The following is a 24,216-nucleotide window of genomic DNA, read 5'->3' on the forward strand; positions in this document are numbered from 1 at the left end:
TGCATTGTGGCCCTTGCTATTAACAAATTAAACACGGGGTGCTTGAGTACTTAGTGTAGGGGTGGGGTGCCTGGCTGGTTCAGTCAGTGGAGCATGTGACTCTTGATCTTGGGGTTGTGGGTTCAAGCCCCACACTGAGTGTAGAGATTACTTTAAAAAAAGAAAAAAAAAAGTACCTGGCAGAGGAGAGGTTTAATTCAAACTGGGGTGAGGATGGGGCAGGGAGATAAATGGCACCCAGAAAGCTTTCTCAAGAGAGAGATGGTGTCTGAGCTGAGTCTTTTTATTTTTATTTTTGGAACAAGAACCAAATTTTTTATTCATTTCTTGTGTTTGAAGTATTCCTTGAGGACATCCTTTGCCGGTATCCTTTGCCATATCCCTTAACTACCACACAACTGCAGCCAGCCACTTCATGGGGTTTTTCCATCTCTGTCTTAGAAGCCTATCCATTTTAGAAGCCTATCCATTCATCTTGTTTCTTCTGTCATCAAGCTTGATTAGGTTGATTTGGTGTTCAGCAGAAAGGGCTTCCACCAACATGATATACATAGGCTCATCACAGTTGGATGCAAGTATACAAAGATGGGCTTGGTGCTTGTCTAAGTCTTTGGCAGCTTTGCCAGTTCCATGTGCTAGGCCATCGTGGATGAGGGCAGTCTTCAGCACCTCTTGTAAAGCAGTATTAACATCCATTACGCCTTCAGCAGCAATGTCTTCCTTGGCTATGGTGCCATGGCGGTGGATTACAAGTGTAGCTGAATCTTGACTGCACCCAAGCCTCTGGCTCTGCGAAGCTCGGTGGTGGCAGGGAAAGAGCTGAGCTGAGTTTTAAAAGGATGAGTATTTAGCCAATGAGAGAGGTGGTCTAGATAGAGAACTTTATGTTTAAAGCCCTAGAGGCATAATATATATAAGCCAGTTCAGTATGGCTGGAGGGTGGAGGGTTAGGGTGGAAAGGAGAAAAAGGGTGGTCAGTTAGATTGAGGCAAGATCATAGATGAGTTTGCATATCATATGGAGGAGTTAAAATTTTTTTCCAAAACCAGTGGGAAACTATTATTTTTAAGCAGGAGAATGACATTGTCTCCTTTGTCGTATTAGAGAGATCAGCCTGGTGGCGATGTGGATAATAAAATAGGATAAATGAATATAGGTATGGTGGCCAGTTAAGAAATTGTTACAGTACTAATGTGAGGACTGTATAAACACTATACACTATAGGAACACTATAGGAACAGTGGAAATGAAGAGGAGAGACCAGGTATGAGACACATTTCGGAAGGTAGAAGATAGGACTTGGTGACTGTTGGATTGTAGGAAGAAAAGGTGTGTACAGTGTGTGGCTTCTGGCTTGGGTGACTGGACAGATGATTGTGCCATCCATTCAGCAAATATTTATTGAGCACCTAATGGGTAAGATTCAGTTCTGTAGATATAAGAAATGTTGTCCTGTCCTCAAGAAACTTGCAGTTTGCTGGGATGACTGTCATATTATCTCCAGCATTCTCATCATTTGGTAATTAATACTTGGAATGCTGTATTGCAAGATTCTGTAAGTTCAGTAGGATAGAGCGCTATGAAATATTAACGCTGCTTACTGCATAGATATTGTGGCCTAGGATAGAGGAGACTTGTTAACCTGAAGGTAGGAAGAGGTAATGTACGTTAGAACAGTGATTCTCAGTGTGTGAATCCTGAACTGGCTGCGTCAGCATCATTTGGGATTGTTTCACAAATGCATGTTCTGTGCCTAGGAGGTATTGGAAAAGGAGATAAGAGGGAGTAATGTTGATTTCTGTTTTGGACATGTTGAATTTAAAGTAGTTGTGGCTGGGTGGCTCAGTTGGTTAAGCGTCTGCCTTTCTGCCCAGGTCATGATCCCAGGGTCCTGGGATGAAGCTGTGTGTGGGGCTCCTTGCTCAGCCGGGAGTCTGCTTCTCCATCTTCCTCTCCCTCTGCCCTCCCCACCCCCCCGCTCTTTCGTTGTCTCTCTCTCAAATAAACAAAATCTAAAAAAAAAAAAAAAAAAGAAAAAGAAAGTAATTGTGGGTCATCTAGGTGGAAATGGTGAACAGGTAATTGGATCTCTGTGTCTGGAGCTCAGAAGAGAAATCTGGATTAAGATTAAAGATTTGAGCATTGTCTGTCCAGGTCTCTTAGTTAGTAGTTGAAGCCATGAAACTGGATGAAATCCTATGGAGAAAGAATGTAAAATGGGAAGAGGGTAATCCCTAACACTGCATATAAGAGGTAAATAGAGGTTAAGCAATCCCCAAAGGTTGTCTGAGAATAAATTGCCAGAGAGTGTTGGAAAATTAGTAGAGTGATGTCAGATTTGAAGGAGTCAACAGTGCCTAGATATTACAGAGATCAGGAAGGAGAAGAACTTAAAAGATTATCTTGGAGGCTTCAGGAGAGTTCTGGTGACCCTGGCAACAGACCAAGAAAACATCATTTTGTACTGGTAACAAGAAAAGCCAGGATGCAGTGAGTTGAGGGATGAATGGGTGGTCAAACATTGAGTATAGATATTCTTTAAAATTTTGACTAGAAGGAGACCAGATAAAAGCTGTGGAGTTTAGGTTTGAGGAAGAATTTATTCTGGAGTAAAAGGAATAGCCTGGAGAGAGGGAGTGTGGTTGAGGATTCAGAGGGAGAAGATGGAATTGTTAATAGTTTGAGGTTACCCAAGAAGGTAGGATGAAATAGGACTCTCCTTAGGCAATTTAAGAGATTTTTTCTTAAATCCGTTAACAAGAGAGGGAAGGAAATAAAAATGAAAACTGTTATAGAGATCATAATCTTTAAGACAGAACTTCACTTAAATCCTAGGTAATAGAAATTAGATTGCAGGGGAAAGTAAACACTGAGAATGCAGAGGCCTTGTCTTTGTTTTTTCATTGTTCTATTACAAATACATATTATATACTGGATATTAAGGAGTGTTTAAAGAAGGAATATGTGAATGAGTAAGTGGAATAAACTAGTGAGTGCTGATGAGACAGTGGAGGCAATGAGTGTTAGTTCCTTTTCTGAGACATTTATTAAAAAAAGGTTAACCTTACTGGTTTACAGTTGGGGTGAGTTCTATTTAGGATAGCAGATGTTGTATTCTTTATTTTCAAAGATTTCACTTATTTGAGAGAGCGTGAGTGGGAGAGCACAAGCTGGAGAGGAGAGGCAGAGGGAGAAGCAGACTCCCCGCTGAGCAAGGAGCCCAATGTGGGGCTCCATCCCAGAACCCTGGGATCATGACTGAGCCAAAGGCAGACGCTTAACCAACTGAGCCACCCAGGCGCCCAGATGTTGTTATTCTTTAGATTTACGAGAGAAGCCCACTCGAGGGAGCCATAAGAAAGGATAATTAATGGAATGAGTCCTAGAATGAGTACTAGAAGTTACGGAAAGAAGAGGAATAACAGGAAAGAAGGGGCATCAAAAGAGAGGGGGAAAATATCAGAGTGAGGTGAGTAGGCCGTGGCAACAGAGTTTTAATGGAGTTCATGGGAGGTGGCCTAAATTCTCTCAGTAATTCAAGATAGTTTGAGGCAAGATCATCTGAAGTTGAGATTAAAGGCTGAGGCAAATGAGGTGAGATTGAGAGAGAGGAGTATGGAAAAGATTATAATACTGATTTGGGGGAGATTTGATATGCAGTTAATAGGGCACTAAGTAAATGTTATTAAATAATAAGTGGACACAGGAGTGAGCACCAGTGGGTCAGTGACCTAGGGAATGAATCCAAGAAAAAGGAGTATTAAGAAGAAAAGAGGTTAATACTTTGTCAGTGTTTGTTTTAATACCTTCTGACGAAGTTACATAGGTCTAAAAAAACCCATTTTCTGAGTACAGATTTTATATAAGGGGAACATATAGTTGTAGATTGATATTCTTAATTTTTTTTTGAAGTTGTAAAGACACTGTTAATACATTTGCTTAAAATTCAGTTTATACCAGAAGGTATAAAATGGCAAGTGAGCTTCTTCAGGGCACGCCTTTTTCTTGTATTGATCATTGTTGAGTTTCTTGTGTACTTTAACGAAAGGGAGGGTTTTTTGCGGGGGTGGGTTGTATTCTTCCTTTTTTACTTTTTTTAAAACTTGGGACAGTATATAGATTTATTAATTTCTTTATAATTTAGTTCTTATTTGAAAGATTATAAAGGTCAACTTTAAAGAGATTTTAACAATACCATGCTCTAGTTGACTCGTTACAGTTAGTTTTATTCCCAGGTTTTTAACTATTTCATTGTAAGCATGACTCAACAATTGAGCATAATTTTTTGATCAGGTAGCAGTTTTGTAATGACTGAGTTTTAACAAGGTTTTAACTATGACAGTATTTTGCAAAATTACTCTTCAGAGAAAAAAAATTTGTTTAAGTAATTTCTCCATGCATCTGGGCCTTGAGGTCATAACTCTGAGATCAAGAACCACAGCTCTACTGACTAAGCCAGCCAGTCCCCCAAGAAAATAATTTATTACAAAATTTTTTGTACTTATTTTTTCCATTTATCTCCTTAGTAAGTGTTAACAAAATGAATAACCATTTCTTAAAAAGAGAAAATGATCTCCAAAGTGTAGTCTATCAAACATCTATTCTGTTTCAGGCTTGCCAGATTAAAATTACTTCCTCACTTTTATACTTCCAAATAAACCTTTTATTCAACAGCTCACATCTACTCTCCTTTTCTGAATTTTCTCCTTGAACTCCCATACATTTTTTGTGGTCATGAGTTGACAGCTAATACATAGATCTGGCACAGGAATAAATTTTGAAATGAGGTATAACTAATATGTTTCTGGATTTGTCTTTGGTTTTTATAATCTTGTACTATAAAAATTTTTTAGACATTTGGAGATTTCTATAGGAAATCTTTTAAAATTGAGCACTGAAAATTCATCAGTCCATAGGTTCTTATAGGTTCCTTCCTTAGAGTTTTGTTTTGTCACTTAGAGCCCTTTGTTAGGGGTGTTACAAGGAGGGCCATGTGATAATCTATTGCTATCCCAAAAACATTTCTGTGAGATTGACACTTTGACTTGTTTTGGTAGCATTATTAAACTTATCTGTACCCTAACCAGTTCTCTTTTGTCCTTTGTAAATAATACATAGTATTAATTTTTGTGTGTGAGAATTAGCTATGCATTTTGAAACCTAAGTACAAGACTGTGAAGCATAGCAACCTACAAAAAAGATCAGATCTTTATCATTGGCCTTAATGGAGGTGTTAGCAGTTTTATTAATCCTTAATCTGCCTAGTTTCAAGGCTGATACATAAATATTTTTTATCCTATCTGCCTGAGTGTGATGCCACAAGGAATCTCCTGTTACAGGCGTGCAATAAGCTGGCATCCTGTAGTATTATTTACTTGTAAGGCAATCTTTAATAAAATTTGGAATGTCAGGAAAAACAAGTGCTAATAGGTAATAAGGGAAGTTGTGATTTTGCATCTATATATAGATGTATCTATATTATATCTATATATAGATTTTTATATCTGTGTTGCAACTGTTTTCCTAACAAATGGAATTTTATGAATTATAAACTAACTCATAATAGTATTTTTCAAATAAATAACGAATTTGTGAACAATCAGATTACTTAAACTCTGTTGCCTTGTGTGGCTGTCAGTATCTTTACCATCGTATTTCTTGACTCTTTTATGACTCTTTTAATGCTCATTTTCTTATTTTCAATATACTATAGTCTGGATTTGTGATGTGCTATTTAGTAGCCACATGTGATTATTTACATTTTAATTAAATTAATTAAAATTGAATACAATTATAAATTCAGTTCTTTAGCCACACTAGCTATTTTACAAGCACTTGGTGGCTCCTTGTGTCTAGTGGTTCCTGCATTCATGCAGATATAGAACATTTCTGTCTGTACAGAGCAGAAATTTTTATTAGGTAGCACTGGTCTAGAATGATTATTTATCTGCAGTTCACTGAAGTAATTGTGTTGGCAGTAATCTTCTAATACCAGCACAGACTTGGGAGTTGGAAAGATTTGAATTTAGATTCTAGTTCTGCCATTCATTGGCTGTGTGACCTTGAACGAATACCATAAACTCTTGACCTTATTAGTAGTGCAAAATGGGAATAAGAGCACCTCAGATTGTGGTGATAATAGAGAGTATTCAGAAATCCAGTTGGTACTCTTTAAATGTATTTAGTTCTTCATTCTTCTTACTTGAGTTTTTGGTAATGTTGGAACTTGTTGGAAACTCTTGGAGTTCTTTCCTTTTTTGGCATCTGTGACATTTTTTGCTAGTTGCTGTTCTACATCTCTGATGATTTTTAATCTTTGTTGGTAGCTTCTCATCTGGGTTTGGTCCAAGGCCCTCTTAAATATTGATTGTATTACTTTCCCATTTAAAATCCTATATATTATAGGATTGACATCACCTTAACATAGTACATAGACTCTATGGGCTCTACTTGTTGTTTACTTCAGCTTTTTCCAGGTTCCTGCTTTTTCTCTATACTCTAGCTACTTGGTCTTGTTAACGTTTCATTCAGTATTGTATGCTAGATTTATTCTGCCATCTGTTTAATCTACCGTCAGTCTTTTGCATAGGCTATGTTTGGAATGGTTCAAAGTGCCTCAAGGAAGTAACTGAGCTTCCCACCCCCACGCCAGGTCAGACTGTTCCTCTGTTATGCCAGCTGCCAGCATAGAACCCTCCATATTACAGGAATTTAATAAATATTTGTTGAATGAGTGAATTCATATATTCTTTGTTTATTCCCAAAGTTCCATCATTTTCTATGTACTGATGATTCATACTTTCAGCCTGCATTATTCTTTTCTGCTCCAGTCCATGGGTCTGACTACTTACAGGATATTTATCTAAATGAGGGTGTCTGTCAGTCACCTCAGCTCATCATAACTAAAACCACATTCATTCTTGTCTTCCTATTCATGCTTCCATTATTCCCTAATTTTTCTTCCTAGAAACACTATCTGTTCATTCACTCCTATCTGGAAACCTGGTATGCCTTTTTCTCCCCTTTACTGCTATTTAAGTCTTAAGTAGTCATCAGTTGCATCTTGTACTGAAAGAGTATAACATAGGAATACGTGGCCTGACCTGGTGTGGGTGTGGGAGGATAAGTCACTTACTAGAGGGATTTTTGAGGAATTCCACCTTGGTTCATGTACTACTGATAAAGAGGAAAATGTATTTACAATGTTCCCAGTGTATTAATGCTTCTTGCTGTTAAGTAGCGGCAGCTGAATCCAAAACACTAGCAGCTAAAAGTGGCAAGCTATTGAAGAATAACAGTATTGTATACTATCCATATAGCCCACATTCTTCCTCTTGACTCAGTGTGAGTTACAAATTCACCTATTTGAAACAATTTATTGTATAATTCCCTCAGATGTTTGTCCCTTTTTCTTTTGTTTCTTTAACTTAGTTTCAAATACCCCTTTTTTCTGTTACTTTCATCTGTACCTTTAAAAAGTGCCATACTGATTAGTTAGCACATCTTTAACTATATTTAATTAGGATTTTTGTTGGTTTTGTTAGTACTCTGAATGCATAGGCTTTTAGTGTCTGCTTCCAACTCTGTTTTCCTTAAGTCATGTTATTTATGTATTTTTTAAGTAAGCTTTATGCCCAGCGTGGTGCATGAACTTATGACTCTGAGATCAAGAATCGCATGCTCAACGAACCTGAACCATCCAGGTGCCCTAAGCCATGTTACTTTTAATGTGTAGTTTTAAGAGCATGAAGTTTTTTCAGAAAGATAAGTATCATGTTATAGCAGATGGTCTTCCCTTTTAGATCCTCCAGTGCCTCTTGAATCAGCTTCTTTATCCCTCTTGCCACTGGCATTGTTAGGGTTTCATTTAGATCTCATGTGGATCATTTCTGTAGCCTACTTAATGCTTTGCTCTTTTTGCCTCCAGTTTCTTCCTTTTTCATTCTGTCTTTGATATTGCCACCAGAGTTTTCCTTCTGAAAAGGAAATCCATGTCACTGCCTTACTTGAAAGTCAGTGCTACAACTTACATTAAAAATTTTAATTCCTGGGTTGCCTGGGTGGCTCAGTCTGTTAGGCATCTGCCTTCAGCTCAGGTCCTGATCTCAGGGTCCTGGGATCGAGCCCCACATTGGGCTCCCTGCTCAGTGGGGAGCCTGCTTCTCCCCTTTCCCTGCTGCTTCCCCTGCTTGTGCTCTCTCTGTCAAATAAATAATTTTTTTTAAAAGATTTTATTTATTTATATGACAGAGAGGGATCACAAGTAGACAGAGAGGCAGGCAGAGAGAGAGAGAGGAAAGCAGGCTCCCCGCTGAGCAGAGAGCCCAATGTGCTGCTCCATCCCAGGACCCTGAGATCATGACCTGAGACGAAGGCAGAGAGACCTGACCCACTGAGACACCCAGTTGACCCCAAATAAATACAATCTTAAAAAAAAATAAAAATATATGAAAACTTTAAAAAATATAGAGTCCTTTGCTGACACTCATGATCTGATCCTTATTTCTAGCTATCTTTATGCTATAACCAAGTCAGACTACTTAGTTCTCAAGTGCCTCATCTTTTTTTTTTTTTTTTTTTTAAACTTACTGGGGCTTTTGTTTTTTTACTTTTTCTTCCATCAGCCCTGTGCTTCTCCTTTGTCTGGCAGACATCAAGATCCTATTCCAGGGGCACCTGGGTGGCTCAGATGGTTGGGCATCTGCCTTTGGCTTAGGTCATGATCTCTGGGTCCTGGTATCGATCCCCTCATCAGGCAGGGGAGCCCACTCCCCCCCCCCGCCCCCTGCTCATGTTCTCTCTCTGTATCTTTCTGTCTCAAATGAATAAATAAAATCTTAAAAAAAAAAAAAAAAAGGTCCTATTCCAGTGGCATTCGGTGAAAACTTTTCCAGCTCCCTCCAGCAATTAATGGCTATTTGGAAATAACTTTCATAATAGTACATACCATATTTCATTGTGTGTAATTGCTTACCCTAACCTGTGGACTCCTCTAAAGCGGGGGATGCATTTTTATTCATCTTTGTAAAGCTAGTTACCATTGTAGCATCTCTCATGGAATATAAATGTAAATGATGGATACGTATAAGTAGACAAGCCAGCAAAGGTGCAACTGGGTTAGCTATATTTATCATCTAGGGCTAGGGAGGTCTGTGGAAGTCCTATGAATAAACAATTAGAAAGCTTAAATGCATTGGCATAATGGGAAAGCTACTGGAAAGGCAACTATAGATTCTAAAAGTTATAGGACTTCTTTTATGCTTCGAGATTTTTTTACGTATCTGAGTAAATTGTTAGTTGCATTTGAGAATGTTAAGTGGTATGTAGACTTTTTCATAAATGAAACTCAGAATTGGTCAATAACATTTTTATTAAGCTGATTTATCATAACATTTTTGTACTGGATATATTCTAGAACAGCTGATAAAAAATGAGACTGTTACTCTAAATCTTTGATTTCTTAATTTAGTGAACATCTCTGTTTGCCTTCTACACATATCAAACTTAGTGTTGAGTACAAAGGTGAAAGAAAAGAAACTCCCAGAGACTTCACATCATAGACTGAGTCAGGATATGGAGAAAAAAATAGTGTATGTGTATGTAATTAAAATTAAAATACAATAGAATATATAAATATATATATATATACATGTACATACATACACGCTGATAAATGTTTCAATAGCGCCATTATAAGGTGCTAGATTTCTTTTGATCACTTTGCTTGCCCAGTTTGAATTTCACGTGTAGTAGCTATTTGGACATTTTTATTATTCATTTGGTTCACGTTACTTACAGATAATGTGAAACAGTTAAGCGCTGAGAGAATAATCGTTTTGTTGTTATGTTGAGATATGATGTGGTGGAACATGCAGGGTTAGAGAATTGGAAGATCTGTAATTGAGTTTGCTGAATGTATACACACACATGAACAGACACAAATAAATACATGTTTGTAAAATGGCCACCAGACTGATTGATTTCAAAGTTCTTGTGGGTATTGAGTAAGGTAATTACCTAAGATGCTTGATAGAATGCAAAATGCTGTTTAAATTTTTTTTTTTTTTTAAATATTTTATTCTATTAGTGAGAGAATGAGTAGGAGGACCCCAATGCAGGCTCCATCCCAGGACTCTGGGTTCATGACCCAACCCAAAGGCAGACGCTTAATGGTGCCCCTATTCTATTTTGTTTTAGAGTGTGCAGGAGAGTGGTGGAGGGGGAGAGGGAGAGAAAGAATTTGTAAGCAGTGCAATACCCAACAGGGGGCCCGAGATCATGAGATCATGACCTGAGCTGAAACCAAGAGTTGGTTGCTTAACCAACTGAGCCACCCAGGCGCTGCCCTGTTTAAATTTTTAAAAATCAATGTACTAAAAACCAGTATGTTGTTTTTTTTTGGCAGATTTGGGTTTCATAATCATTTCATTCTGATTTCTGTGTAACTCTCTGTCCTGTATAACTCTCTGTCCAGTAATAGACTCATTAACAATGTAGAAAATGTATCTGAGTGGTGGGCTTTAAGTAACAGAATACCTACCCAACTAAATGTGGCCTAAATAATGAGGAATGTATCATTTCACAAAATGAGAAGCCTAGAATCAGAGTTACAGGGTGGTTCAAGTTCATCCAGTTTCATCAGGGACATAGGTCCAGTTTACATTAAAGCTCCACTTGTCCAAAGAGGGCCAGCACAATTTCAGACACCAACACCTGCCTGAAGAAAAGTGGGGAGCACTTCCTCAAGTGTCTCTTTTTATTAGATTGCAAGTCTCATTATAGGTTCTTTTCTTTTCTTTCTTTCTTTTTTTTTTTTTTTTTTTTAAAGATTTTATTTACTTATTTGACAGACGGGTATCACAAGTAGGCAGAGAGGCAGGCAGAGAGAGAGAGAGAGAGAGAGAGAGGAGGAAGCAGGCTCTCCGCTGAGCAGAGAGCCCGATGCAGGGCTCAATCCCAGGACCCTGGGATCATGACCTGAGCTGAAGGCAGAGGCTTTAACCCACTGAGCCACCCAGGTGCCCCTATAGGTTTTTTTTTTAAGGTCCATTGTCTTTTCCATGTTTCTTGCATACCAGAAAAAGACCAAATTTCTAACTCTGGCAGTTAAGTGTATCCTCCCCCATCCCCCCCCCTGCACAAATCCCACTTTTTTATTGAGAAATAGTTGACATACATCCCTATAAGTTTAAGGCATACAGCGTGATTGTTGGATACATGCATATTATGAAATAATTGACATGATAGGTTCATTTAACATCCATGGTCTCATATAAATACAGTAAAAAGAGGAGAAAAAAAACTTTTTTTCTTGTGATGAGAACTCTTAATAATTTTCCTACATGTTAAATAGCAGTGTTTGCTCTAGTCATCACGTTGTGCATTATATCCCTAATACTTACTTCCCTTATTACTGGAAGTTTGTACCTTTTGACCACCTTCCTTCAAGGCAGTTCTTATAAACTGTCCCTAGTTTACCTTCCGTCACCAGATGCTAGGCCTTATGTAGTAGGAACCATTTCAGTATTTTATTTGGTATTCTGAGAAGTCAGTGATTACTGATGGGATTATAGGCAGTGAAAATTATATCTGGTTTTTGATGTTATACTGTATTTCCTCCCTCACCAGTATGTAGCTATAACCCTGTGTTGTCAGCCTCTTCACAAAAATCATTTTCTCTACCTACTTTACCATAACCAAAAGTCTGCTTCCTGCCAAAGGATATCGTTTGCCTTACAGTTCTTCAGGTGAAGGAAGGAGTTGGAAAGCTCTTTCTGTAAAAGGCTAGACAGTAAATATTCTAGACACTGTCAACCTGGGAGATTGTTTGGAAGATAAATGAGATAATGTATGTAAAGTTTCTAAAAGAATGCCCCACACCTAAATGTGATTTCATTTTTATTTTTTTTTTTGTATTTGGTAAACTTTCCTTTTTTCCATACATATCTGTATTTACATATAACTTTTAAAGATTTCTTCCTCAGCTTTTACCTTTTAAAAAGTCCATGAGAACTAGACAGAGTATCATTTATTGTACTGCATGTTTAGTTTGAACTAAGGTAGTTTGAAATTGAAATTAGTGCACCTGAAATGTCTGAAGAATATTAGGGCTTTATGTAAAGAATTGTCTTAATTTGATGAAAATAATGTAATCGTTAGAAGGCAAACCAGATGAAAAAAGCCAGCAGGTTTTTGTTTTTGCAAATAGAAACTTTCTCAGAAAGATCTCTGCTTTAATAAAGCTTTTATCATGTGTCTGTTGCTACTTGAGTGGTGTCTTACACCTTTGGGAATGAAATCTTATTCTTAAATTCTTTTCATTAATTGCTTACAGTGGACCAAACACTTTGTTAAAATACCATTCTTAACTTTTTGGACGTACACTCAGTTTCAGTCCTGGAAAATTTTGAGTTGGCATAAAAAGGAAGATTAATTGGCAAATGGACTGTGTTTAAAGTTCATATAACAGTTGTTTGGAATGTAATACATTTTTTCAAAGAAATTACAAAAAGGGATTTACTTTGTAAATTTTAAAAGCATATTTCAGTGATAATTCAAAAATATTTATTAATAAGTATTTTCTATGTTTCCGTGCACTGGAGAATAACTATATTGGGGAAAAAAAAAATACAACCCACTGAGGGCGCCAGGGTCGTTCTGTTCATCAAGCATCTGCCTTCAGCTCTGGTCACAATCCTGGGGTCTTAGGATCCAGTTTTACATCCAGCTCCTTGCTCAGCGGGGGGCCTGCTTTTCCCCTCTGCCTCTCCCCCTGCTGTACTCTCTCTGTCTCTCTCCCTCCCTCTTGCTCTCTCTCTTAAATAAATAAATCTTTAAAAAAAAATACAACTTACTGAAATTTGTGGGATGTAGGTAAAGCTGTGCTGAGAAGGAAACTTACAGCACTATATGCACATTTTAGAAAAGAGGAAACAAGTGTAAATCTGAGCTCCCATCTCAAGAACCTGAAGAAGAAAAAAAAAAAAAAAGCAAAATCAAGGGATGCCTGGGTGGCTCAGTTGGTTAAGCATCTGCCTTCAGCTCAGGTCATGATCCGAAGGTCCTGGGGAATAGCTCCACTTTGGGCTCCCTGCTCAGTGGGCAGTCTGCTTCTCCCTCTCCCTCTACCTTTCCCCACCGGCCTGTGTTCTCAATCTCATTTACACTCTCTCTCTCTCAAAAAAGTAAATAAAATCCTAAAAAAAAAAAAAAAAAAAAAAACAAGATCTACCCAAAGCAAGAAAGAAGGAAATAAAGATAAAAACAGAAATCAGTGGAGTTGAAGACAAAAACCAGAAAATCAATGAAACAAAGAGCTGTTTCTTCGGAAAGATAAATAAATTGACAAAACTCTATCAAGACTGGGAGGACTAGAAGAGGAAACAAGTTATCAGTATTAGGAATGATGTGTAGGGTATTATCATGGGCCCTTCAGACATGGAAAAGATAATATGGAGATACGATGAACAACTCATACATAATTTTGACAACTTTGATATAATGGACCAGTTCCTTGAAAAATACATACTACCACCCTTCACCCATATGAATTAAATAATCTGAATAGTCTCCATTACCTTGATACCCCCTCCAAAAAGCAGTACAAAAACTATCAATTTACCCATATCAGTGTAATGCAAAAATTTTAAGAAAATGGTCAAGAAAATTAAGCAGTATGGGAAAAAAATTGAATACCATTAGCAAGTATGTGTCACTGCACAGATACACAGCTGGTTCACCATTTGAAACTCAGTATTCATAAACCACTGTATTAACAGCTAAAGAAAAATCACATGATCACATAATTTGATGGAAAATGGCATTTAATAGAATTCAGGACCCATTCATAGTTTCTTTAAAAAAGTAAATAAATATGTATGGGGGAATTAACTCAGTTGGATAAGGAATATCTATATAAACCTATGGGTAACATTATACTTAATGGCAAAGACTGAATGCTTTTCCTATAGGATCAGTAACAAGGTAAACCTGCTCTCACCAGTCTTTCAACATAGTGATAAAAGTTCTACCCACTGGAATAAGGCAAGAAAAGAGTAAAGGCATACAGATTGGAAAGGAAGAAAACTCTATTTGCAGATGACATGATTGCCTATATAGAAAATTCTGGGAAATCTACAACAAAAAAATAGAACTAATAAATGAGTTCAGCAAGATTGTAGGATACAAGATAAACATACAAAAAATCATGGTTAATTTTGGGTGGAAAAGACAAATAGGATTGGTTAGGTTAGATACTATTTAATGGACACATTTTAAACTGTGAGATTGAATAATACGTATCACTATTTCAGGCCCCATCATATGGTGGTAGGGTCTTTATATTTTTATGCAGTAGGGTCTTTAAAATAGTTAACATATTATGTATCCTCAAACATTGGCTAGGTGAAGTTATGGAGTATAGTTTTGGAAACATTTATCAGTCTAGAAAATTTTAGGGTTTTATTTTCCTCCTAAAATAATTTGACAAGTATAGATGTTATTAACTCCTGCTGGAAAACTAGTCACTGTTTAACAATGTGTTAATGAACAATTTCTGCCATATGATAGCATCATAGCTAATTTTTATAAAGTATCCACAAGATCACTGGTGCCAGATTTGTTGCCATAACCAAAGTCGTGTTTGATTTGTATTGCTAACAACTTTGCCTCTGAGATTCATTGCCTTTTTTTAAAATTTTTTTTTAAGGTTTTGTTTATTTGAGAGAGAAGAGCATGGGCTGGGGTGGGGGGTGCAGAGGGAGAGGGAGAAGCAGACTATCCTCTGAGCAGGGAGCCCAATGTGGGGCTCTATCCCAGGACCCTGGGATCATGACCTGAGCTGAAGGCAGAGACTTAACCGACTCAGCCACCCAGGTACCCCTGCCTTTCCTTTTCTTATACTGATTGTTTACTGGCCTACAAAAGAACATAATACAAAGTTAAGCATACTCTATTGGGAAACTTTTGTCTCCTGGACCAACAGGATGCTTGAAGGCATTTCTTGACATTGTCTGTGTTCTCTCTCCCGTTCTCCCTCCCTCCCTCCCCTTGTAGCATCTTCATTAGTAGTCCCCCCCCCCAAAAAAAAAAAAAAACAACCCACCACAAACCCAAAACACAGCTGGAAGGACCCCTTGAAATCATCTAGTCAACTTTTCTTATTTCCTGCATGGAGAAATCAGTGTCCAGAGGGAGGGGTACTCGTGAACTCAGCTTGACGACGCAGAGACTTGGAAGAGTCCTTGAAGTCTACTGATAGATAACTAGTGATTTTTATCTCTTGCTTCTGTCCTTTGATCTTTCCATTTCCTTTTACCCAAATTTACCCATCCACAGTTTCACACCTTGTTTTATACTTCTGAAATTAAGGAATATCTGTCCTGGAGCATTAAGATGGTCAGTGATTTTTACCCTAGAAATTGATTTCCTTATAAAAATTACATTAACTGTGGGAAGTGGGCAAACTTTGTCTTTTAGCAGATGAAAACATTTGTATTCTAACTTTCAAGTCCATATTTTTAGTATTTTTAAAATTTACTGTTTTATGATTATCAATTTTGATACACATTAAATCAGGAGGAATAGAAATATAATTTCTAAAATTTTCTGGAAAGAAATGAAGAAAGTATTTTTGGATCTCTCTTATCTCCTTTTGTTTAGAGTTACTTTTATCTTGAAATGTCTAGATGTGAGAGAATAAAAATAAATTTTATAGATGCATGCTGTAAAGTTTAGACTACTTTCGAAGGGCCTACTGTCAGATTATGTAGACATTTATCTTTAGGAGACTTTAAGAGGTGACAGCATTGTCTTATTTGGTTATAGGCTCTTCTTGGGAACTATAAATACTATTTATGTATTAGAGTACCGCTTGCTTATTTAAAGTGTACGGAGAGCCAGATGCTTAATACTCACTATGAAAAGTGAGCATTAAGGAAAGCAGAAATCAAAAGTTCTTTAATAACTGAATTTTAAAAAAAAAATTTATTGAATCTCTTAATATGTCCTTAATCTAACCATGTTATGTAATACATTGATGCTTAACATGCAACTTAAACCAAGTTCCTTAAGGCTGTCTGGATTTTTACATGCACCTCTAAAATACTTCCTTACGTAAGTTAAGGATAGTGTTAAATCTGGCAAGGAGTATCAAAAGATAAAACAATTACTGCCTTCATGGAATTAGAGATCTGAGAAGAGGACTAAGTAAAGGATGAAGGAATTATAAGGATCGAGATTACTATAAGTTTCTGGTTTCTCATGATACTGTAAAATTAATCTGAAAAATACATAATTTGCTACCTTGAAATGAGTGTGTAAGTTATAAAAACAAAAATCCATATACTTTGATTGTGAATAATAGTATGACAGGAAATTTACTATTTTAAAGAAAGTGATGAGGTATTTCAAGTATAAGAAGTAGGAATTTAAATCTATGAGTTACGAAGCAATTCCATTATACTTGAGACTCCTACTGAATTTTTAAAAACAAGCTTTAGGGGCACCTGGGTGACTCATTTGAGTGTCCAGCTCTTGGTTTCAGCTCAGGCCGTGATCTCATGGGCCGTAAGATCGAGCCCTGTGTGGGGCTCCACACTCAGTGGGGAATCTGCTTGAGATTCTCTCCCCTCCACCTGATCATCATGCACACACTCTTTCTCTCACTCAAATAAATGGGGGAGAAAAAAAACAGCTTTATTGAGGTATAACTTACATATAAAAAAATTAGCCAATTTTAAGTGTACAGTTAACATGTCTTGACAGATGTATAGTTTTGTAAGCACCACAACAATAAAGATGTGTAGAACATTTCTGTCACCCAAAAATGTTACCTGCTACCCCTTTTCTCTGACCCTCTTAACCCCTGGCAACCCTTGATCTTTTGGTAACTGTACTATTTATAAATGGGATCATGCAGCATGTAACCTTTTGTACCTGGTTTCTTTCACTTACTGCTTTTGAGATTCACTCATTTATTTATTTTTTTAAAAAGATTTTATTTATTTGACAGAGACACAATGACAGAGGGAACACAGCAGGGGGGAGTGGGAGAGGGAAAAGCAGGCTTCCTGCTGAGCAGGGCCTGATGTGGGGGGCTCAGTCCCAGGACCCTGGGATCAGACCTGAGCTGAAGGCAGACCCTTAATGACTGAGCCACCCAGGCGCCTCAAGATTCATTTATGTTGTTGTGTGTGTAAGTTGTCTTTTCCTTTTCCTGAGTAGTACTCCATTATCTGGATACACCACAGTTTATCCATTTGACAGTTGATGGACATTTAGATTGCTGCTTATTTGGGCTGTTAACAGAGCTTCTGTGGACATGTGTATAAATCTTTGCATAGACATGTTTTCATTTATGAATGTTATATGAAACTTACTATTCAGAATCCGTCGAACTCTTCCAAAATGGCTGTTTCATTTGGGGTTTCCACCAGCAATATATAAAAATTTCATTTGTTCCATATCTTCACCAACATATGTTAAGTTGACATTTTTACTTTTAGCCACATATACTGTATGTCTGGGTGTTAATTACTGTTGCTGTGTTACAAATTACCTTAAAACAGGTAGCTTAAAACAGCACCTAGGTATTATTTCATAGTTCTGTAAGTCAAAGTTCAAATGGGGTCTCTCTTCAGGGAATCAGAAGGCTGAAATCCAGGTGTTGACCAGAGTGAGCTCTTGTCTGGAGGTTTTGGGGAAGAATCTTTCCAGGCTCATGTAGGTTGTTGGCAGAATTCAGTTTCTTGCTATTGTAGGATTGAGATCTCTGTTTCCTTGTTCACTTGTCAGCTGGAGACTACACTCAGCTTTTAGAAGCTGCCTGCACTCAGTGGCATGTGGTGCACTCCCTGGTCTTGAATTCTCATGGTTTGAATCTCTTACTTCCCCTCTTTGCTTTTAAAAAGCTCTTGAGGGGCGCCTTGGTGGCTCAGTGGGTTAAGCCTCTGCCTTTGGCTCAGGTCATGATCCCAGGGTGCTGGGATCGAGTCCCACATCTGGCTCTCTGCTCAGCAGGGAGCCTGCTTCCTCCTCTCTCTCTCTGCCTGCTTCTCTGCCTACTTGTGATCTCTGTCAAATAAATAAATAAAATCTTAAAAAAAAAAAAAAGCTCTTGAGATTAGAACAGGTCCACCCTAATAATGTTATCCTAAGGTCAACTGGTGTGGAACCTAAATTACATGTACAAAATCCCTTTGGGCCAGTACCTAGATTATTATTTGAATAACTCGGAAAAGATGTTTGTTTACCTAGGGTTGGGAATTTCAGAGGGGACTATCTTAGAATTCTTCCTAGCACATAACCACTTGTTCTACATTTTCAGCAACATTTGGTATGCCAGTTTTAAAATTTTAGGCATATATATATATATATATATATATACACACACACACACACTAGTTGCAAGTATTGTGGTATCTAATTGTAGCTTTAATTTGCATTTCACTAATGTCTAATGATGTGAAACATCTTTTCATCTTGCTTATTTGCTGTGTCTGTATTTTTTTTTTTAAGGTTTATTTATTAGAGAAAGACAGAAATAGTGTCAGAGAGCATGAGTAGGGAGGAGAGGAAGAAGCAGGCTCCCCGCTGAGCAGGGATTCCCTTCGTGGGGCTCAATCCCAGGACCCTGGGATCATGATCTGAGCTGAAGGCAGACGCTTAACTGACTGAGCCACCCAGGCACCCCTGTGTATATCTTTTGTTATAAAGTATCTACTCAAGTGTTTTTTTCTTTTCCTTTTTAAAATATTATACTCATTTGTTTTAGCAAAATTTGTTGAAAAGGTTTTTTTCCCCCCATTGAATGACCTGGACACCTTTTTGTCAAAAACACTTAACTTTGTGTCTGTGTGTGTGTTTTTTGTTGTTGTTGTTGTTGTTTTTTTTTTTTAAGATTTTATATTTATTTATTTGACAGACAGTGAAAGAGGGAACACAAGCAGGGGGAGTGGGAGAGGGAGAAGCAGGCTACCCGCAGAGCAGGAAGCCCAATGAAGGGCTCAGTCCCAGGAGCCTGGGATCATGACCTGAGCCGAAGGCAGATGCTTAATGCCTGAGCCACCCAGGTGCTCCTGTCTGTGTGTTTTACATTTTATTCTGTTGCATTGATCTTTATGTCTAGTCTTCCGCCGATATCACTTTATTAATAACTCTAGCTTTATAATAGTTCTTTAAGTCAGATAGTGTAACTCCTTTAACATTGTTCCTTTTTCAAATTGTTTGGCTACTTAGGTCTTTATGGAAATGCATTTGATTTTTATATACACTTTGTATTGGGTGACTTTGCTTCATTCATTTATTAGTTCTGATAGTCTTTTGCAGTTTGTTTAGTATTTACGTACAGACACAATCAGGTTATCTGCAAATAAAGGCAGTTTAACTTCCTTTTTCCAGTCTTTATGCCTTTTATTTCTTCTCTCTTGCCTAATTGCACTAGTGCAGATATCGTACCATGTTCCTTATCTGAGGGAGAAGGCATTTAGTCTTTCACCATATTAAGTATGATGTTAACTGTAGGCTTTTTGTAGATAGCTTTTATAGATTGAGGAAGATCCTTTGCTTGCTGGATTGTGGTTCTTTTTTTATCATGAGTAGGTGTTGAAATTTGTCAGATGCTTTTATAGTATTTATTGAGATGATCATATGGTGTTTTTTCTTAGTGTAGTGAATCACATTGATTTGGAATATTAAACCAACCTTACATTGCTGGGATATTCCTCATATATGAAATTTTATTTAAAATTTTTTTTTTCTGGATTTGCTCAAATATTGTTAAGGATTTTTGCATCCATTGTCATGAAGAAGTATGGGAGTATAGTTTTCTTTTTTGTAATGTTACTGTCTGATTTTGGTGAGAGTAATATTGGCCTCATGAAATGAGTTGAGAACTATTCCTTTCCCCTTCTGCTCTCTGAAAGAACTTGTGCAGGGTTGGCATGTTTTTTACTTCGAATATATGATGAAATTGACCAGTGAAGCCATCCGGGTCTGTAGTTTTCTTTCTAGGAAAGTTTTTAACTCAAATTCAGTGTATTTTTTTTTTTTTTTTTTAAGATTTTATTTATTTGACAGAGATCACCAGTAGGCAGAGAGGCAGGCAGAGAGAGCGAGAGGGAAACAGGCTCCCCGCTGAGCAGAGAGCCTGCTATGAGACTCTATCCCAGGACCTTATCATGACCTGAGCTGAAGGCAGAGCCTTCCTTAACCCACTGAGCCACCCAGGTGCCCCAAAATTCAGTGTATTTTAATAAAAAACTACAGAGCTGTTCAGCTTTTCTCTTTTATCTTGGGTTAGTTTTGTCATATACTATCTTTCAAGAAATTTGTCCATTCGTCTGAATTATAAAATTTGTTTTCAGAACATTTAGAAAATTCCTTTACTTTTCTTTTAGTGTCTTTGGGATCTGTGTTGATTTGCCTGGGGGCTTACTTATTGATCTTTTCCCAAAGATGGGTTTTTGTCTTTATTGATTTTTCTTGTTAGTCCACTTCTATTTTATTAATTCCTCTTTTTTTTTTCTTTCTTGTTTTCTCTTGATTTGACTTAATTCTTTTTCTAGCTTTTTACTTTAGGAACAGATCATTTTGTTTTGGACCTTCTCTTGTAACAGCATTTTCCTCAAAACACTGCTTAACCTGTATTCCATAAATTCTGATAGGTTCTGTTTTCATTCTATGCAAAATATTTTCTGATTTCTTTTGTCATTTCCTCTGTGACTCATGGGTTATTATTTAGAATTGTGTTTTGTTTCCAAATTTGAATATTCCCAAATACCTTTCTAGTTTAATTATATCCTATTGGGAGAATATATTCTGCATGATTTTAGACCTTTCTATTGAGACTTTTTTAGACTCAGAAGAATGTCTTTATGATTGTTTCATGTGCCCTGGAAAAGAATATTCTGCTGGTTTAGGACATGTTAGTTGATAGTGAGTTGTTGATTTTTTGTTGTTCTACTTGTTTTCTTTCAGTTACTGTGAGAGAAATATTAAAATCTCCAAAATGATCGACTGTTTGCCCTTCAGTTCTTAAAAGTGTTTGATATCATTTATTTTGAAGCTCTGTTCCTGTGTGTGTATTTGTAGACTTAATTATAGTGTGGTGGTGGGAGTTCCTCACATATACACACAATATCTGCACATCAGCTGGATATCCAATAATTCAACTCAATTCTGACACCATCTACCTAGAGATAGCATCAGATTCCACAGGTGAAGGGCTCATCTAGCTCTATCCTGTTTTTAAAGTAGGCTTCTTGTAGAAAGCATACAGTTGCATCTTCCGTTTTCTTTAAAGATTTTATTTATTTATAAAAAAGATTTTATTTGTTTATTTGACAGGGAGACAGCAGGAGAGGTAACAAAAGCACGGGGAATGGGGGAGGGAGAAGCAGGCTTCCCGCCTAGCAGGGAGGCCCATGCAGGCCTCTATCTCAGGACCCCGGGTTCATGATCTGAGCTGAAGGCAGACGCTTAACGACTGAATCACCCAGGTGCCCCTAAGATTTATTTTAGCTGAGAGACTGCCTGTGTGCGTTTTGTGAGCCAGGGTATGGAGGGAGAGTGAGAGAGAAAAGCAGACTTTGCGCTGAGCAGGGATTCTGACTTGGGGCTCAGTCTCAGGACCCGAGATCATGATCTCAGCCAAAATCAAGAGTTGGATGCTTAACAGGGTGATACACCCAGACACTCCTACAGTTGAATCTTCTTTAATTGTAGTTGTTAGAGTGATACACCTAATAAAATTGTATCATTCTCAAAACTTTGGATTTAAATCTGCCGTCCTATTTTACTTTCTGTTTTTTCCACTTTTGATTTTTGTTTCTTTTTTCCTATTTATCTGCCTCCCTTTGGATTGAGTATTCTTTATGGTACCATTTTATTTATCTTTTTATTAGAAAGTGGTTGCTCTAGGGTTTATAATACATATCTTCAATATTATGCTCTACTTTCAAATAATATTGTAATGTTTCCCTCATAATGTATGATCTTGACAACATGCATCATTCTTCCGTCTCACATTTGTGCTGCTCTTTTCATATGGTTTACTTCTGCAGTATACATTATACACCCCCGAATACATTTTTATTATGTTTGTGTTAAACAGTCAGTTATATTTTAAAGACATTTGAAAGTGAGAAAAAAGTCTTTCATATTTACATAACATGTTTACCATTTCTGGTGATCTTCATTTCTTGGTCTAGATCCAGATTTTCATTTAGTGTCATTTTTCTTCTGCCTGAAGAATTTTCTTGTGACATTTCTTGTAGTGCATGTGTATTGGAGCTTAATTCTTTTAGTTTTTGGTTATCTGGGGAAAGCATTTTCGCTTAATATTTGAAAGATATTTTTGCTGGGCCCAAGGTTAGACAGATTGAGGTTGAAGTAGTCTTTTGGATATATGGGTTCTAAGTTAGGGAGGCAGATGAAGCATTCATTGTTAGTGGATAAGCACTGATGGGCTCCAGCTGGGCTGGTCCTTGGGTTTTGTGGATGCTGGCTAGCTGGGGATGATATAGATAGGGGATGGATGGTATCATTTATAAAGAATTGATAACATTATAAAAGTCAGTGGGTTGAAGAAACAAGGACCTGGTTCCTGAAACTACCAAACTACCATATGACCTTTTTGCCCTCACTTCTTTTTTTCTAAGTATTTATTTATTTAAGTAATCTCTACACCCAGCGTGGGGCTTGAACTCATGACCCTGAAATAAAGTCGTATGTTCTACTGACTGAGCCAGCCAGTGCCCCAAGCCCTCACTTTTAAGACAATTGTAATATTAATTATTATCATCAAAGAAACCCAAACCAAACAAAACCCAACCCACTTCAGAATGACAATCCAAAGTATTATTGTATTTTTTTTTTTTAAAGATTTTATTTATTTTTCTGACAGAGAAATCACAAGGGGGTGGGAAGCAGACTCCCCGATGAGCAGAGAGCCCTATGCGGGGCTAGATCCCAGGACCCCAAGATCATGACCTGAGCCAAAGGCAGAGGCTTATTAACCCACTGAGCCACCCAGGCGCCTCTATATTCTTTTTTTTTGAGAGCCTCTCAAGAAACATACTTACTCTTAAGGCAGAGTGAAGTTTTTTGTTTTGTTTTGTTCTTTAAAGTGTATTTTAAGGGGCTCCTGGGTGGCTTAGTTGCTTTGTTGGTAAAGCATCTACCTTTGGCCTCAGGTTGTTATCCTAGGATGGACCCTGCTTTCTGGTTATCAGGGAGCCTGCTTCTCCCTCTCGCTCTGCCTGCTGCTCCCCCTGCTTGTGCTTGCTCCCTCTCTCTGTCAAATAAATAGATAAAACCTTAAAAAAAAAAAAAACTAAATAATAAATTGTGTTTTAAAAATTCAGGCATGAAATATGTGAGGCAGTCAAAGGTAGGAATCACGGTAAGGATGTTAATCAAGTAAGGGGCGGAATAAGCAGAAACACTGTCTCTGCTCATTGCTATCAAGTTTTATTAATTTTTGCTATTTCTTATATTTTTAATATATATTTGATAAAGGAACCTAAAATTAACCAGTTCTGAAAAATTGCAATTATCTGCCATACTTTTCAAGGGAAAGACTAATCATTGGTGACATAAGAATTGAAGATGCTAATTTACTGGTAACCTTTCTTAGACGTCAAATTTATGTAGTATAAGATACTTTTAAGAGTAAAAGCTAAGGACCCAAACTAAAATTTTTTTTCGGGCTGTATTCAATAATTTCTTAATGTCTTATGAGTATATTCTTATGTTAATCCTATTGTACACTGCTAGACGGGGTCAAGATTAGGTAAATGGAATGAATATAGGATGCATGCTACTCTGATTTTATCATTGAACTTTAAGAGCTTAATTTACATTATTTAGAATTCTGTAGACTTTTTTTTTAAAGACTTTATTTACTTATTTCAGAGATGGAGCTGGGGAGCAGCAGAGGGAAAGGGACAGGCAGACTCTATGTTGAGCCCAGAGCCAGCCGAAATGAAGAGTTGGATGCCTAACTGGTTGAGCCACCCAGGGGCCCCTAAATTCTGTAGACTTTTTAAAAGATCTTCATGATTTTGGGGTGCCTGGATGGCTCAGTTTGTAAGCATCTGCCTTTGGTTTGGGTCGTAATCCCAGCATCCTGGAATTGAGCCCCGTATTGGGCTCCCTCCTCAGTGGGGAGCCTGCTTCTCCTTCTCCAGCTCTCCTGTGCTTGTGTTCCCTCTCTCA

At 37.4% G+C, this 24,216-nt stretch overlaps 1 protein-coding gene and 1 pseudogene across 1 annotated transcript in view; one reads left to right on the forward strand and one right to left on the reverse strand.

Moving 5' to 3' along the window:
* WDR92 (WD repeat domain 92) overlaps positions 1-24,216 on the forward strand; it is a 100,233-nt gene that overhangs the window by 4,792 nt on the left and 71,225 nt on the right.
* Positions 287-22,328, reverse strand: LOC116877124 (annotated as a pseudogene).

This window comes from Lontra canadensis, unplaced genomic scaffold, assembly GCF_010015895.1.
Source record: "Lontra canadensis isolate GAN:19392208 unplaced genomic scaffold, GSC_riverotter_1.0 scaffold50, whole genome shotgun sequence".
Lineage (NCBI taxonomy): Eukaryota > Metazoa > Chordata > Mammalia > Carnivora > Mustelidae > Lontra > Lontra canadensis.